Genomic DNA, 17739 nt, shown 5'->3' on the forward strand with positions numbered 1-17739 from the left:
CTACGCTTCCGGCAATCAACCGTCGGGCGACAGAAACGTAGTTCTATGTTAACGGCACCCAAAGGGTTAAAGTAGTCTTGGTGGCTGCATTTTAAGCTGTCGTTGTCGCCCTCTGGTGGTAAAAAGGTATACCATAACCTCTCATTCTTGAAGCACTTATAGCACATGCATGAGTCCGGTCTCTTTTGAAAGGAAACATGCTGAACGTTCTTCCACAACAGGAATAATCACTGAGTGCTAATGTTTGGCTCAGTATTTGTATTTGTTTACTTGCAAACACATGCCTTTTTTTTGTTCTAGCTGAGAGGTAGGAGATGGAAAACACAACAGTTCCATAGCCTGAAGTCTTATCTAGTACAGGTCCAAAGTTGATCATAATCCCACGGAAAATGAGTGTTTTACACATGTTTTTGTAATGTTTGTATCGGTAATAATTCATCCAAAATGGCCGACCACGCAATTCATTTGGACGGGCGAGCGAGAAATTCTCAAAACAAACCATTTCTGTGTCTTCTTCTGTCCTATTATCGTAGGAATCAGCCCTCATGTAATATAACATTAGCTGCAGAATTTCATTGGCTACAAAAACAGTCAAACGGGTGTGACTGGTTCATTCGGGGGTGAGCCGAAACCGGGCGTGGTCACTTGCGAAACTGACGCTCGTTGGTGGTTTGGTCTTGTAACCCGAGATTGGAAGCACGTGATAGGTTGAGTAGGGTGTCAATCGAACGGCGGCCATATTAGCTTTCCAAGATTGTGTTGGTTAATGGACAAAAATATGGCCCGAAGCCAACAGACGAGGGCAAAGTGCCGCGAAGCGCATGCGTGTGCGTGACGGCCCGCCGTCGGGCCGGGTGATGTTTAAGAGGATAAACTCTCAGAAGGATTACATGAAAGTCAATGAAGAATGCTGGAAATGAATTCCCCAAAAGTATTTCCCGTTGTCTGATGTGAAACACACACACGGACGCAACTGAAAAATCATACTGTCTTCGGGGGCTCCGCCTTCCATGGACATAATTACAGATTATAATTATAGATGCAGGGGTGTTAGTAAGGTTACATGTTTCTTTTACCACTGCGGTCTGACGGTAAGAAAAACAGAACGTCTCTCTCTTTCTCTCTCTCTATTTTTCTTCCCTCTCTTGAGTGACAGACAGAACCCTCAGAGCCAAGAAGTTCTGCCCTCACCTCATCGGGCTTACGTAAGTGTGAATGAACTGTGGCGCGATGAGAGGCGAGGCGCACCGGGCTTTAACGTTATGAGTTATGCGCGGGAATGTTGTGATTGACAACTTGATCCTTGAGTTGAAAGCGAGTTTATCATTTACAGCGTGCAGACGTTTACGCTCAATAAAAGGAGGTACAGGAAGGTTGCGGCACTGCAGAGAAATGAGGGGAAACTCCGACAACCTTGACACATAAGTCAGCCGCGCGGTCAGAGAGTTTTAAAGGAACACTCCAACATGTTGGGAAATACACTTATTTGCCGTCTTCCCTGGAGTCAGACAAGATGATTGATGTCAGTACCATATCTGTGTGTCCAATAGCCCCATAGAGAGGTCCAGGTGCATGCTAGCTTAGCTTAGCACAACGACTGGAAGCAGTGGGGATCAGCTAGCTTAGTTTAGCACAAGGACTGGAAGCAGTGGGGATCAGCTAGCTTAGCTTAGCACAACGACTGGAAGCAGTGGGGATCAGCTAGCTTAGTTTAGCACAAGGACTGGAAGCAGTGGGGATCAGCTAGCTTAGTTTAGCACAAGGACTGGAAGCAGTGGGGATCAGCTAGCTTAGTTTAGCACAAGGACTGGAAGCAGTGGGGATCAGCTAGCTTAGTTTAGCACAAGGACTGGAAGCAGTGGGGATCAGCTAGCTTAGTTTAGCACAAGGACTGGAAGCAGTGGGGATCAGCTAGCTTAGTTTAGCACAAGGACTGGAAGCAGTGGGGATCAGCTAGCTTAGTTTAGCACAAGGACTGGAAGCAGTGGGGATCAGCTAGACTTGCTCCATCAAACATGAAGAAATACAATCTCCAACAACTCCAAAACTGATGCACAGAGATTAAATTGATCTATCTTCCTCTGTATTTCCCAAAATGTTGGAGTGTTGCTTTAAATGTTTTAGGGTCAACCTGTTTCACAGATTCATATACTTGTATGAAATATACGACAACATAAAATGCATATTATACCATTTGACTGTGTCCAGACATGGTGTAGCAGTTAGGACCCCCTGTCTCTGGAACCATATGTACACTTGTAGGTCTGCTTTCTCTCATATGTCTCCCCTACTCTGTCTCCCTCTCAGCCTTCCTACTGTCTCAATAAAGAACCTTCTCTCCTGTGTCTCCTCTACTCTGTCTCCCTCTCAGCCTTCCTACTGTCTCAATAAAGAACCTTCTCTCCTGTGTCTCCTCTACTCTGTCTCCCTCTCAGCCTTCCCACTGTCTCAATAAAGAACCTTCTCTCCTGTGTCTCCTCTACTCTGTCTCCCTCTCAGCCTTCCTACTGTCTCAATAAAGAACCTTCTCTCCTGTGTCTCCCCTACTCTGTCTCCCTCTCAGCCTTCCTACTGTCTCAATAAAGAACCTTCTCTCCTGTGTCTCCCCTACTCTGTCTCCCTCTCAGCCTTCCTACTGTTTCAATAAAGAACCTTCTCTTCTGTGATCACCCTACAGACAGCTAAGTAGATCCTTTACTAACCTGAGAGATCACCCTACAGAGAGCTGAGTAGATCCTTTATTAACCTGATAGATCACCCTACAGAGAGCTAAGTAGATCCTTTATTAACCTGAGAGCTCACCCTACAGAGAGCTGAGTAGATCCTTTATTAACCTGAGAGATCAGCCTACAGAGAGCTGAGTAGATCCTTTATTAACCTGAGAGATCACCCTACAGAGAGCTGAGTAGATCCTTTATTAACCTGAGAGATCACCCTACAGAGAGCTGAGTAGATCCTTTATTAACCTGAGAGATCAGCCTACAGAGAGCTGAGTAGATCCTTTATTAACCTGAGAGATCACCCTACAGAGAGCTGAGTAGATCCTTTATTAACCTGAGAGATCACCCTACAGAGAGCTAAGTAGATCCTTATTCAATTACTTACACTTGTGGCTGTTATGTTGGGATATGTTTTTCATCTGTATTCATGTAAAATAATTAAGAATGCATTAATCATAAAGGTAGACCGATCTCTCCACTACTGAGGCCCACATTAGGGTTCCAAGGTTAATGATTGGAGTACTGGGACACCATTAGCTTCAGAAATGTATGGAAATGCTAACTGTGTCAACAAGACTGAAGGACACCTACATAGGCTTGGCAGGCACGTGCACACACAGCCCAAGGGGTGCTTGAGCACCTGCCTTTTTGAGCCTCATAAAAAAAGTGCCATTTTTGAAAAAAATAACTGCCCTTCCAACTGAAAAATGTCAGGATAGAATCAAAATATTAGGTAAAGAGAGAGAGATGCCCCATATTCGATTGCAGTTTGCACGGCCTTCTCAGCGTGCCTCTCCGCGGACCTATATATTTTATGCATAGCGTGGGTGGTGATGATGATGATGATGATGATGATAGAAACCGCTGTGGCGCATACAGTTGAATGCTGGTATTACACTCATTGAGGGACACAAAGAAGTCAAGTCCGATGGGATTTGGGAATCTCAAATACAAATCGCGATTGGAATAAAAAATGCATTTATATTAAACAATACAGAATATGCAGCACTTCTGGGGTCTGTAGGGTAAGCACTTATTCCCTACCCCCTGAACATTTATGGAGATGTATGGGCCTTTTAAGTCAGTGATAAAAGTGTCTTTCAAGGATAAGTGAGCTCCTGCACTGATTATTATAGTTCAATATTCAATATTTGATCACCAAAACCCCCCAAAAGACATAAAAAGGGGACCCCCCCGCCCGAAAAGGGCCCTTGAAAATCAGGCTCGCGCGCTGTGTGCGCTCTGTTAAAACACACGCAGGTATAGTGCCCTTTTCAGCCTTTGAGCACCTGCCCCTCTAAAGTCCTGTGCACGTCCCTGAGGTTTGGTAACCAAGGTCGTTTTGGGAAACATGCCAGATGGCAGACGGAGAGTAAAAATGCAAAGGTGGCACAGTAGGTGGGGTAAAGCATAAGCCCACAAGGGGAGGGGTGTAGAATGTATAAATATGAAGTGTTTGTGATCTCAGAGAGCTTTTGCTTAGCTTTTGCTTTTGCTTGCTTGCGTATATGCATGTATACAATCTGTACTGTACAATCTGTACTAATTCTCAGTAAAGTATAGGAAGATATACTGAATATACTTTGATACTTTTGATGTTTTTTTGTATATTCAGTATATCAGATCAGGACAGTAAGAGAAGGACTCCAGTACATCTGGTCCAGACAGGATTCCCCCCCCCCCCTTCTTTGTCTTCTGAGCACCTTACATTTCCTCTTACTACTTACCATGGGCCGCGGAACGCATTTCGAATGGGTAGGGCCAAAAATGACGTGCCGTTGCTCCCCCCCCACCCAAACCAAGCCACATGCTCGTATCGCATTTGTTTATTGATTATAGCCTACACACTTTAGTCACAATCAAATAGTATCATAATATGCATTACTTAACCAGTATGATTAGAAAGCGTAAAAATAATTTGACACGTCAAGTCCGGTTGCATAGGATAAAAAGATTTCAACACTCACCACCCCGTCTTAAAAACGTTCCAAAAAGAAGTTCCTCCGTCTCTCGTTGTGCCGGATGAAGTCGCTGGAAATGGTGAGAACATCCACACTGGCCAAAGCATCCCTGTGTGTGTGTGTGGCTGCACATCAAGTCATTGAGTCTCCTTTGAGTCATTGTTGACCTTAGATAAACCGACGAAGGGTTGAGAATGACCTCTCGGTGCTGGCAGTTGACACGGGAATTGTATAAAACAATTTTCAACAGCCTGTGTACATCTGGCAATAGGGTTTTCGCTACTGGAGCAGAATTCATTGCCAATGTTACTGATGCTACTGTTGTGACGGTAATTCCAGACGCTCGGATCACATCTGGCGGCATATAACTGATATAAAGTCAAAATCCTCCTCGTAGAGTGACATTGTGGAGGACGGGAGACTTCCCGTCTCCCCTTTAGCCGCAGTTACAATCAGACTTTCCAGGTCGGCAGCCACATGCAGGTCTCTCTGCTCAAAACGCCGGTGCATTTTGCCATCAAGAAGATCAAGAACTTCAAAGTACAGTCTCCTATAATGATCCACTGGGCTCTGGAATGTGTACGTGGCTTCTCCCCCGCTGTACGTAGGCGTACAGATAGTGGAAATTAGCCCCGGGAAGCGTGCAAAAAATGAAATACATTAAGAACGTAAATGTATTTGCTTATATATTTAAATGTTCACATGATGTTTGATACACGCCAAGGTAGGGTATGGCCATTGGCCACGGGCCCTACTGGCCATACCAGTTCCGTGGCCATATGCTACTTACATCTACCCTTATACGGCAACCTCCACCCTCCTCTCAGCCCTCTCAACCTCCTTCGACAAGCTCTGTCTTCTCGCCAAGAAGCCTGCCGTGGGCCATTCCCCACCCAGACCACGGCTGATGGATGCAGTTAGAGAAGAGAGACAGAGCCTGAGAGCTGCGGAGAGGAAGTGCCGAAAGACCCACCTCACTGGTGACATCACTACTTATCGTGATCTCTTGTCAGCGTTCTCCAAAAACATTACTACTGCCAAAGCCCCTTTCTTTCACCGCGAGACTGAGGCCTCCGCTAAGAACCTCCACAAACTCCCGTTCTCACGGTACAGTAGGTGAATTGGAATTTGTCCAGTGAGGAACGATAGGCCGGAGTTGAGATGAGCCAGGTCCGGCCTCTCGAAGCACTTCACGATGACGGAGGTGAGTGCAACAGGGCCGGAAGTCATTAAGGCTTGCCGCAGAGGAGCGTTTTTTGGCACCAGAACGATGGAGGTAGATTTGAAGCATGTGGGGAAAGCTGCTTGGGCTATAGTGACAGGTTGAAGATGTCAGCGCAGGCTCTCAGCACACCGGGAATGCCATCAGGGACAGCAGCCTTACGTGCATTGGTCCTGTTCAGTGCGAAGCACACGTAGAGGTGGGAGAGAGTGTAAGGGGGTTGGTGGTCAGCAGGGAGTACAGCCTTGATGGCCGCCTCCTGTTTGTGGGTTTATATAGTCTGTAATGGCCTGGATACCCTGCCACATGTGCCAGGGCTCAGAGTTGTTGAAATGCTCCTCAATACTTTGCTCGTGACTATATGCTTGGCCTGCTGCTTGATGTCTCTTGTCAGGTTAAACCTGGCTGAGCAGTGTAGGCCTGTGTGTCGCCAGATCTAAACGCGGTGTTGTTGTGCGCCATCAGTGGTAGACCGAAGTCTGTTGGGAATGTTGTAATCCGTCTCTGAGGGTGCTGACACTGTCGATGTTAGTATTTATGTAGTCCAAAACAACGGAAGTATAGCAGTCGATGTCTGTGTAGCAGTCCAGGGTGGCCTGAGGGGCAAACAAACCCCCCCATCTGTGTGTTGAAACCAGTGGTGCGGTTCAGAGTCCGCTCCCTCGGGCCTATAACTATAACTGTTCTAACCGAGGGCTTCACACGTTCGATGAGTGGGGTGTACTTGGGGAGTAGGAACAAAGAAAGGCGGTCAGATTGTCAGCCCGGTAGTATGTGAGATTAGCTGTGTGGACGGATACACAAACATACACATGATCACATGATCAAACACATGATCAAACGCATGACCCCCCCCCCCCCCCCCCCATGGCGGAGATAGAAAGGGTTTACACTTGCTGAATGGTAAAAAAAAATAATAATAATAATATTGTAAACTGAGGAGCTATCCCATTTCTCCAGACTTTGCAGAGTGCGCTTGGGTACATACACACTTGTGACGTTTTGCGAGGTGGAACGTGAATTTGCCTGTAGTGTGTAGGTAGGTATCAAGTGCCCAAGTACGCAGGGATATTTAAAACAATTGGGACACAAAGATAAACCCCTTTTCATCCGTTGTGGATTGCTAACACTACTGTTCTACACAAAGATGCAGCTGTTTGTGCTGGCTATGTTTGGCATTGTTCTTACACACTTTCCTAAGCAGACCCACCAGCGATTAATGTTTAAGGCGTAGGTTAGAGAGCGAAATTCTTACTTTGATAACTGGGATGTTTTGCTGGTCCTCACATCAGGTACGCTTAAAATATCACTCCACCTTTTATTTAAATTCTACCTTTTTCAATGTATCTTTACACATATGTCACCCCACGCGCATACACACACACACACACACGCACACACACACACGCACGCACACACACGCACGCACGCACGCACGCACACACACACACACACACACACACACACACACACACACCTGCACACACGCCTGCACACACGCCTGCACACACACAGACACACACACGCCTGCACACACACACACATGCACACACATCAAGCAGAATAAACCTGCAAAATGACATGAGGAGGTGTTATGGCTTTTATTATTGGCAAGACAGTGAGGTCAGAAACGAGGCGCTTGCCTTAGCTGTCTTTGGGGAAAAAACAGAAACTGTTTACCATTTAGACTATTTGTTTATTGAAATACATAACCAACGACCAATTATAATGACACAGAGAGAGGATGAAACTATCACTGGTATCCATCAGTTGCAGTATTCTTAGCACCAGTAAAGATGTTGTTGTACTCCGCTCTCAGTTTGACGATTTAGAACATTATTCCGTGGTCCCTATTTCAAATAAATGTATTAGTTATATCACAATCAATAGCTGTGCAAAGCTCGATGTGGACATGCTAACTGCAAACAAATTAACAGAGCTAGCTAACATTATATTCACATTAACAATATGATTCATGATATTACAATATGGATATATATGTACGTGGTGCGGGTACCCAGCAATCTTGTGGTTGGCGTATACAATAAACATCACTAACTTGATGTATTGTGGATCTGTGCACTTGGCCAAATACAATTCCCAAGCGATCTTCGAGCACTGCATGTTCCATTATTTGAGAAATGGGACACACCAGCGGTCGGGAACCTATGGCTCGCAAGCCATATATGGCTCTTCCGGTGACGGCATATGGCTCCCAGAAAATTTTGAGTAAAAAAAAAAAAAAAAAAAAGAGAAAAGAGAAATTTTCTTTTAATTTATTGAAATTTTGAAATACTTGTGATATTTCTTAATAATACTGTGTCATTTTAAAGTAAACAGAAATTAGTTTTGAAGATACATTTCACGGGTCGGGGTCGGGAACCAATGGCGCGCGAGCATGTCCGGGTCATTGTAAAGGTGAAGAAATCAATTTGATCAGATAGCCAACTAGTTTATCCGCTTCAACCCTTGTAACGGAAAAGATGGCGAAAAGAAGAAAAAAAAAATTATTACCGTGCATTCCAGGCTGCATGGACAGCGGAATTAGCATTTGTGGAGATGTCTAATATGCAATGATAAAAATTGCATCGATGAAACGGTCAAATATAAAGCGGCACTTCGATACGCACCATGCTTCATTTGCATCAAAATATCCAGCGGGGGGCAGCAGGAAACGGGCATGCGAGGAGCTACAGCGGAGGGTGCAGACGAGTCGGCAGCAACTACGCGTGTGGACCAAGCAAGGTGACGGGAATTCCGCAAGCTTTGCGGCTGCTTTGGCAATAGTAAGGAATGGAAAGTCATTCACAGAGGGCGAGTATGCCAAAACATTCATGCTTGATGTGGCCAATGAACTGTTTGATGACTTCCCAAATAAAGACAAGATAATCAAACGAATAAAAGACATGCCCCTGTCAGCAAGAACTGTGCACGATCGTAGCATCATGATGGCAAATCAAGTCGAGGAAACACAAATTAAGGACATAAATGCCGGGACATACTTTTCTCTCGCGTTAGATGAGTCAACGAGACGTTAGCCATCTATCTCAGTGCAGTATAATCGCCAGGTACGCTGCAGGTGACACACTGCGTGAGGAAAGCTTGGCTGTTTTGCCAATGAAAGGGACAACAAGAGGAGAGGATTTATTCACGTCTTTCATGGAGTTTGCTAAAGAAAAAAAACGACCGATGGATAAACTTATTTCTGTCCGTACTGATGGTGCACCCTGTATGTTGGGGAAAAACAAAGGATTTGTAGCGCTTCTCCGTGAACACGAAAAGAGAGCCGTCCTAAGTGTTCATTGCATCATCCGGCACCAGGAGGTGCTTTGCGCCCTCAGACGTGTGGCCAGGAGCTCGGTGAGGTGATGTCGCTGGTCATTCGAGTGGTCAACTTTATGGTTGCCCGAGCTTTAAATGATCGCCAGTTTAAAGCTCTGTTAGAAGAAGTTGGGAATCATTATGCCTGTCTGCTTTTACACAGCAACGTGCGTCGGTTGTCAAGGCGGAAGGTGCTCAGCCGTTTTGCAGCTTGTCTGAGTGAAATCCGGACTTTTCTTGAAATGAAAGGCGTCAAGCGTCCTGAGCTAGACAACACTGACTGGCTCCTGCAGGTTCACTATCTCGTGGACATAACTGGCCATCTGAACCAGCTCAATGTGAAAATGCAAGGTATTGGACATACAATCTCATCCCTTCAACAAGCAGCGTTTGCATTTGAAAGCAAGCTGGAAGTCTTTCTCAGGGACATTGAAACAGGTCGTCTTCTGCACTTTGAAAGACTGCAACGATTTAGAGATGCATGCTTAGCAAGTGACTCCACTCAACATCTGAATCTCCAGCAGCTATAGCTGGCTTTACGTCCAATCTCCTGCAGTCATTCAAAGCACGTTTTGGAGAATTTCGTGCGCGCACTGGTCTTTTCAAGTTCATCACTCATCCACATGAGTGTGTGCAGTGGACAAAATCGACCTGACATGCGTCCCCCGGGTCTCTATCGTAGACTTTGAGCTGGAAGTTGCTGACCTGAAGGCATCAGACATGTGGATGAGTAAGTTCAAGTCACTTGATGGAGAGTTGGAAAGTCTTGCGCGACAGCGAGCAGAGCTGGCGAGGGAACACAAGTGGACAGAAATGAAAAATCTTCAACCTGAAGACCAGCTGATTCTTAAAACTTGGAACGAGCTTCCTGTGACATACCACACAATGCAGCGTGTGAGTATTGCCGTATTGACCATGTTTGGCTCTACATATGCATGTGAGCATTCATTCTCGCATATCAGGAACATTAAGACCAACCTACGCTCACGTTTAACTGATGGAAGCCTCAACGCCTGCATGAAGCTCAACCTCAAGTCACCACGTATGAACCAGACTACAAGGCCATCAGCAAAACCAATGCTGCACCAGAAGTCGCATTAAAAGTAAGACATATTTAATTTATTATACGTTAAAAATACTATATGGCTCTCAATGAAATATATTTAGAAATATTTGGCTTTTATGGCTCTCCCAGTCAAAAAGGTTCCTGACCCCTAGGACTTACACTAAGCACATGGAAATGGCAGCGGTGACACACATACGTTGTCTCAAGACTTAGTCCTGCATGGGCAGCTAGGTGGCAAGGCACTCACCACCAATGCTGGAGACGCTGGGTTCGAGCCCAGCTCTCCACATTGTTTTCAGTTTGGCTGGTCGTCCGTACTAATACAATTGGCAGTATTAGGGGGAGGGAAAACTGAGGGGTGGGGATCGGACGTTGTGGACAGCGACTCCTACAGGTCGGTTGGTGCGCCTGCGCAGTAGAATCAAGAAGCGACGGGGGCGGCGTCCCTCCAAAGCACAGACCCCTGACGCTGAAAGATTGCGCTGCGCAGGTGAAAAGATGCGACGGCTGCTACCTCGAGTATCGGAGGGGACTCGTGCTATGTATGGCTTCGTCCACATTGCAGCCGGCTTGTGGGAGGCAAGAAACAGCGTTCGAGACAGGGGAGGGTTGAATTGGACGACACGAAATTGGGATTGGAGAAAAATACAAAATGGGAGAAAAAGTGGATAAAAAAAGAAAATACTTAGTCCTGCATGTATCATCAAATGCGCATGTCGGTGTGAAATGTATGTGCCATTATTACTATATCAACTGTAATAATTGTGGAATATTACTATAATGAGCTGTATGTGTATGAACCAAGCATCTCACTGTAATGTACCTGTACTTTATTCGTGACAATAAACTACTACTACTACTACTACTACTACTACTACTACTACTACTACTACTACTACTACTACTACTACTACTACTACTACTACTACTACTACTACTACTACTACTACTACTACTACTGCTAGTACTACTACTACTACTACTACTACTACTACTACTACTACTACTACTACTACTACTACTACTACCACTACTACTACTACTACTACTACTACTACTACTACTACTACTACTACTACTACTACTACTACTACTACTACCACTACTACTACTACTACTACTACTACTACTACTACTACTACTACTACTACTACTACCACTACTACTACTACTACTACTACTACTACTACTACTACTACTACTACTACTACTACTACTACTACTACTACTGCTAGTACTACTACTACTACTACTACTACTACTACTACTACTACTACTACTACTACTACTACCACTACTACTACTACTACTACTACTACTACTACTACTACTACTACTACTACCACTACTACTACTACTACTACTACTACTACTACTACTACTACTACTACTACTACTACTACTACTACTACTACTACATGAAGGTGTGTGCCAAGTGCCAACGTGTGGATATTTGGACAACCCCAGAGTTTAGGAGGGTTTACCCTCCACTACATCCTCTCTCCCGCCTCCCTGCTGTAACAGAGATGCTGTGCATTTGACCTCGCAATACTGAAACATGCTCACAGTGTGGTGGTTAGTGTGTCGTTACTGAAACATGCTCACAGCGTGTGGTTAGTGTGTCATTACTGAAACATGCTCACAGCGTGTGGTTAGTGTGTCGTTACTGAAACATGCTCACAGCGTGTGGTTAGTGTGTCGTTACTGAAACATGCTCACAGCGTGTGGTTAGTGTGTCGTTACTGAAACATGCTCACAGTGTGTGGTTAGTGTGGTTCAGTGTGGTTCAGTGTGGTTCAGTGTGGTTCGTTCGTTTTCGTTTTAGTTCGTTCGTTTTTTTGCATTCGTTTTTTTTCGTTCGTTTTCGTTTTAGTACGTTTTTTTTTTTTTTTCGTTATCGTTTTCGTTTTTTTGCATTCGTTTTTTTGCGTTCGTTTTTGTGCGTTCGTTTTCGTTTAGTTCTTTTCGTTTTTGTTTGTTCTTTTTAATGCGTTCGTTTTTTTGCGTTCGTTTTCTTTTTAGTTCGTTTTCGTTTTAGTTAGTTCGTTTTTTTGCGTTAGTTTTTTGCGTTATTTTTATTCATTCGTTTTTTTTCGTTCGTTTTCGTTTTCGTTTTAGTTAGTTTTAGTTAGTTCTTTTTTTGCGTTTGTTTTTTGGCGTTCATTTTCGTTTGTTAGTTTTCGTTTTAGTTCGTTCTTTTTTTTGCGTTCTTTTTTTGGCGTTCATTTTCGTTTTTTTTTGTTCGTTTTAGTACGTTTTCGTTTTCTTTTTTTCGTTCGTTTTCGTTTTAGTTCGTTTTCGTTTTAGTTCGTTCTTTTTTTGCGTTCGTTATTTTGTGTTATTTTCGTTTTAGTTAGTTTTCGTTTTAGTTCGTTCTTTTTTTGCGTTCGTTTTTTTTCCGTTTGTTTTCTTTTTAGTTCGTTTTCGTTTTAGTTCGTTCGTTTTTTTGCGTTCGTTTTTTGCGTTATTTTTATTCATTCAATACTGAAACATGCTCACAGTGTGGTGGTTAGTGTGTCATTATTACTGAAACATGCTCACAGCGTGTGGTTAGTGTGTCGTTACTGAAACATGCTCACAGCGTGTGGTTAGTGTGTCATTACTGAAACATGCTCACAGCGTGTGGTTAGTGTGTCGTTACTGAAACATGCTCACAGCGTGTGGTTAGTGTGTCGTTACTGAAACATGCTCACAGCGTGTGGTTAGTGTGTCGTTACTGAAACATGCTCACAGTGTGTGGTTAGTGTGGTTCAGTGTGGTTCAGTGTGGTTCAGTGTGGTTCGTTAGTTTTCGTTTTAGTTCGTTCGTTTTTTTGCGTTCGTTTTTTTCCGTTCGTTTTCGTTTTAGTATGTTTTTTTTTTTTTTTTCGTTATCGTTTTCGTTTTTTTGCATTCGTTTTTTTGCGTTCGTTTTTGTGCGTTCGTTTTCGTTTAGTTCTTTTCGTTTTTGTTTGTTCTTTTTAATGCGTTCGTTTTTTTGCGTTCGTTTTCTTTTTAGTTCGTTTTCGTTTTAGTTAGTTCGTTTTTTTGCGTTAGTTTTTTGCGTTATTTTTATTCATTCGTTTTTTTTCGTTCGTTTTCGTTTTCGTTTTCGTTAGTTTTAGTTAGTTCTTTTTTTGCGTTTGTTTTTTGGCGTTCATTTTCGTTTGTTAGTTTTCGTTTTAGTTCGTTCTTTTTTTTGCGTTCTTTTTTTGGCGTTCATTTTCGGTTTTTTTTGTTCGTTTTAGTAAGTTTTCGTTTTCTTTTTTTCGTTCGTTTTCGTTTTAGTTCGTTTTCGTTTTAGTTCGTTCTTTTTTTGCGTTCGTTATTTTGTGTTATTTTCGTTTTCGTTAGTTTTCGTTTTAGTTCGTTCTTTTTTTGCGTTCGTTTTTTTTCGTTCGTTTTCTTTTTAGTTCGTTTTCGTTTTAGTTCGTTCGTTTTTTTGCGTTCGTTTTTTGCGTTATTTTTATTCATTCGTTTTTTTTCGTTCGTTTTCGTTTTCGTTTTAGTTCGTTTTAGTTCGTTCTTTTTTTGCGTTTGTTTTTTGGCGTTCATTTTCGTTTGTTAGTTTTCGTTTTAGTTCGTTCTTTTTTTTGCGTTCGTTTTTTGGCGTTCATTTTCGTTTTTTTTGTTCGTTTTAGTACGTTTTCGTTTTCTTTTTTTCGTTCGTTTTCGTTTTAGTTCGTTTTCGTTTTAGTTCGTTCGTTTTTTTGCGTTCGTTTTTTTCCGTTCGTTTTCGTTTTAGTACGTTTTTTTTTTTTTTTTCATTATCGTTTTCGTTTTTTTGCATTCGTTTTTTTGCGTTCGTTTTTGTGCGTTCGTTTTCGTTTAGTTCTTTTCGTTTTTGTTTGTTCTTTTTAATGCGTTCGTTTTTTTGCGTTCGTTTTCTTTTTAGTTCGTTTTCGTTTTAGTTAGTTCGTTTTTTTGCGTTAGTTTTTTGCGTTATTTTTATTCATTCGTTTTTTTCGTTCGTTTTCGTTTTCGTTTTAGTTAGTTTTAGTTAGTTCTTTTTTTGCGTTTGTTTTTTGGCGTTCATTTTCGTTTGTTAGTTTTCGTTTTAGTTCGTTCTTTTTTTTGCGTTCTTTTTTTGGCGTTCATTTTCGGTTTTTTTTGTTCGTTTTAGTAAGTTTTCGTTTTCTTTTTTTCGTTCGTTTTCGTTTTAGTTCGTTTTCGTTTTAGTTCGTTCTTTTTTTGCGTTCGTTATTTTGTGTTATTTTCGTTTTAGTTAGTTTTCGTTTTAGTTCGTTCTTTTTTTGCGTTCGTTTTTTTTCGTTCGTTTTCTTTTTAGTTCGTTTTCGTTTTAGTTCGTTCGTTTTTTTGCGTTCGTTTTTTGCGTTATTTTTATTCATTCGTTTTTTTTCGTTCATTTTCGTTTTCGTTTTAGTTCGTTTTAGTTCGTTCTTTTTTTGCGTTTGTTTTTTGGCGTTCATTTTCGTTTGTTAGTTTTCGTTTTAGTTCGTTCTTTTTTTTGCGTTCGTTTTTTGGCGTTCATTTTCGTTTTTTTTTGTTCGTTTTAGTACGTTTTCGTTTTCTTTTTTTCGTTCGTTTTCGTTTTAGTTCGTTTTCGTTTTAGTTCGTTCTTTTTTTGCGTTCGTTATTTTGTGTTATTTTCGTTTTAGTTAGTTTTCGTTTTAGTTCGTTCTTTTTTTGCGTTCGTTTTTTTTCGTTCGTTTTCTTTTTAGTTCGTTTTCGTTTTAGTTCGTTCGTTTTTTTGCGTTCGTTTTTTTGCGTTATTTTTTTCATTACTGAAACATGCTCACGGCGTGTGGTTAGTGTGTCGTCACTGAAACATGCTCACAGTGTGTGGTTAGTGTGGTTCAGTGTGGTTCGTTCGTTTTCGTTTTAGTTCGTTCGTTTTTTTGCGTTCGTTTTTTTCCGTTCGTTTTCGTTTTAGTACGTTTTTGGTTTTTTTCGTTATCGTTTTCGTTTTTTTGCATTCGTTTAGTTCTTTTCGTTTTTGTTTGTTCTTTTTAATGCGTTCGTTTTTTTGCGTTCGTTTTCTTTTTAGTTCGTTTTCGTTTTAGTTAGTTCGTTTTTTTGCGTTCGTTTTTTGCGTTATTTTTATTCATTCGTTTTTTTTCGTTCGTTTTCGTTTTCGTTTTAGTTCGTTTTAGTTCGTTCTTTTTTTGCGTTTGTTTTTTGGCGTTCATTTTCGTTTTTTTTTTTTGTTTTAGTACGTTTTCGTTTTCTTTTTTTCGTTCGTTTTCGTTTTAGTTAGTTTTCGTTTTAGTTCGTTCTTTTTTTGCGTTCGTTTTTTTTCGTTCGTTTTCTTTTTAGTTCGTTTTCTTTTTCGTTCGTTTTTTGCGTTATTTTTTTCATTACTGAAACATGCTCACAGCGTGTGGTTAGTGTGTCGTCACTGAAACATGCTCACAGCGTGTGGTTAGTGTGTCGTTACTGAAACATGCTCACAGTGTGTGGTTAGTGTGTCGTCACTGAAACATGCTCACAGCGTGTGGTTAGTGTGTCATTACTGAAACATGCTCACAGTGTGGTGGTTAGTGTGTCGTCACTGAAACATGCTCACAGCGTGTGGTTAGTGTGTCGTTACTGAAACATGCTCACAGCGTGTGGTTAGTGTGTCGTTACTGAAACATGCTCACAGCGTGTGGTTAGTGTGTCGTCACTGAAACATGCTCACAGCGTGTGGTTAGTGTGTCGTCACTGAAACATGCTCACAGCGTGTGGTTAGTGTGTCGTTACTGAAACATGCTCACAGCGTGTGGTTAGTGTGTCGTTACTGAAACATGCTCACAGCGTGTGGTTAGTGTGTCGTTACTGAAACATGCTCACAGCGTGTGGTTAGTGTGTCGTTACTGAAACATGCTCACAGCGTGTGGTTAGTGTGTCATTACTGAAACATGCTCACAGCGTGTGGTTAGTGTGTCGTTACTGAAACATGCTCACAGCGTGTGGCTAGTGTATCTACATGCTAAAGGAAGGGGGAGCAGTGGTATATAGAAACGAAGAACACATGAGGTATATTAAGTTTGCAACAGGGCTGAACTGTGACCCCCCCCCCCCCCACATCGAGCAGCAGCCCCCCCCCCCCCCCCCCCCCCCCCTGTGGACGTGGCTGCGGCCCACATGAGGTGAGGAGAGGGGAAACAAGGAGGTGGGTTGGAGTGGGGGGGTGGGGTGGGGTGCAGGCCGATGGGAAGGTCCTAAGCCAAAGCAAACAATGGCTGAATGGAATGGTAGGTCCTACAAGTAACTGGTACGATGTGTGATTAGAGGTGATCTCTCACAATAAACACGGCCGTTTTCGGCCGAGGGAGCGACGGGCTCCCTAGTCTAGATCATCAAGGTAAACACGTCCAATAGGAAGGGCTTCCTCTGACATGTGATCTCCCACCTGACCCTAAACCGCCTAAACTCAGTTTACCCGCTGTTTTTTTTTTTGTGTGAAATAAAGTGTATCCACTTTTTCATGTTGATGTGTCTACAAATCTTTATTACTGAACCTCATGGTATCGATTATAGTAAATAGTACAGGTATTAGATTCATGCAAGTACATAGGGTCTTTTTGAGACCATAAAACTGAAAAAATACTACTAAACTAATAGGGTTAATAGTTTACCTACCTTTTATTTTACAACTGAATCACTGGTGATATTGAATTAATGAATGAATGCTCATTGCATTTCATATAGCGCTTTTCTAGACACTCAAAGCGTTTTACAATGCAGGGTGGAAAGTGCCTCCTTCTGTGTAGCATCCAACCTGGGGCTATGCAGGCTCAATGACTTCCATACACTGGCACCAGGCACACATCACACTACACAATGACTACCATACACTGGCACCAGACACACATCACACTACACAATGACTACCATACACTGGCACCAGGCACACATCACCCTACACAATGGCTGCCATACACTGGCACCAGGCACACATCACACTACACAATGACTAACATACACTGGCACCAGACACACATCACACTACACAATGGCTGCCATACACTGGCACCAGGCACACATCACACTACACACTGACTACCATACACTGGCACCAGGCACACATCACACTACACACTGACTACCATACACTGGCACCAGACACACATCACACTACACACTGACTACCATACACTGGCACCAGGCACACATCACACTAAACTACACAATGGCTGACATACACTGGCACCAGGCACACATCACACTACACAATGGCTGCCATACACTGGCACCAGGCACACATCACACTACACAATGGCTGCCATACACTGGCACCAGGCACACATCACACTACACACTGACTACCATACACTGGCACCAGGCACACATCACACTACACAATGACTACCATACACTGGCACCAGGCACACATCACACTACACAATGGCTGCCATACACTGGCACCAGGCACACATCACACTACACAATGGCTGCCATACACTGGCACCAGGCACACATCACACTACACACTGACTACCATACACTGGCACCAGGCACACATCAC

Source organism: Notolepis coatsorum (assembly GCF_963971535.1).
Source record: "Notolepis coatsorum genome assembly, chromosome: 19".
Taxonomy (NCBI): domain Eukaryota; kingdom Metazoa; phylum Chordata; class Actinopteri; order Aulopiformes; family Paralepididae; genus Notolepis; species Notolepis coatsorum.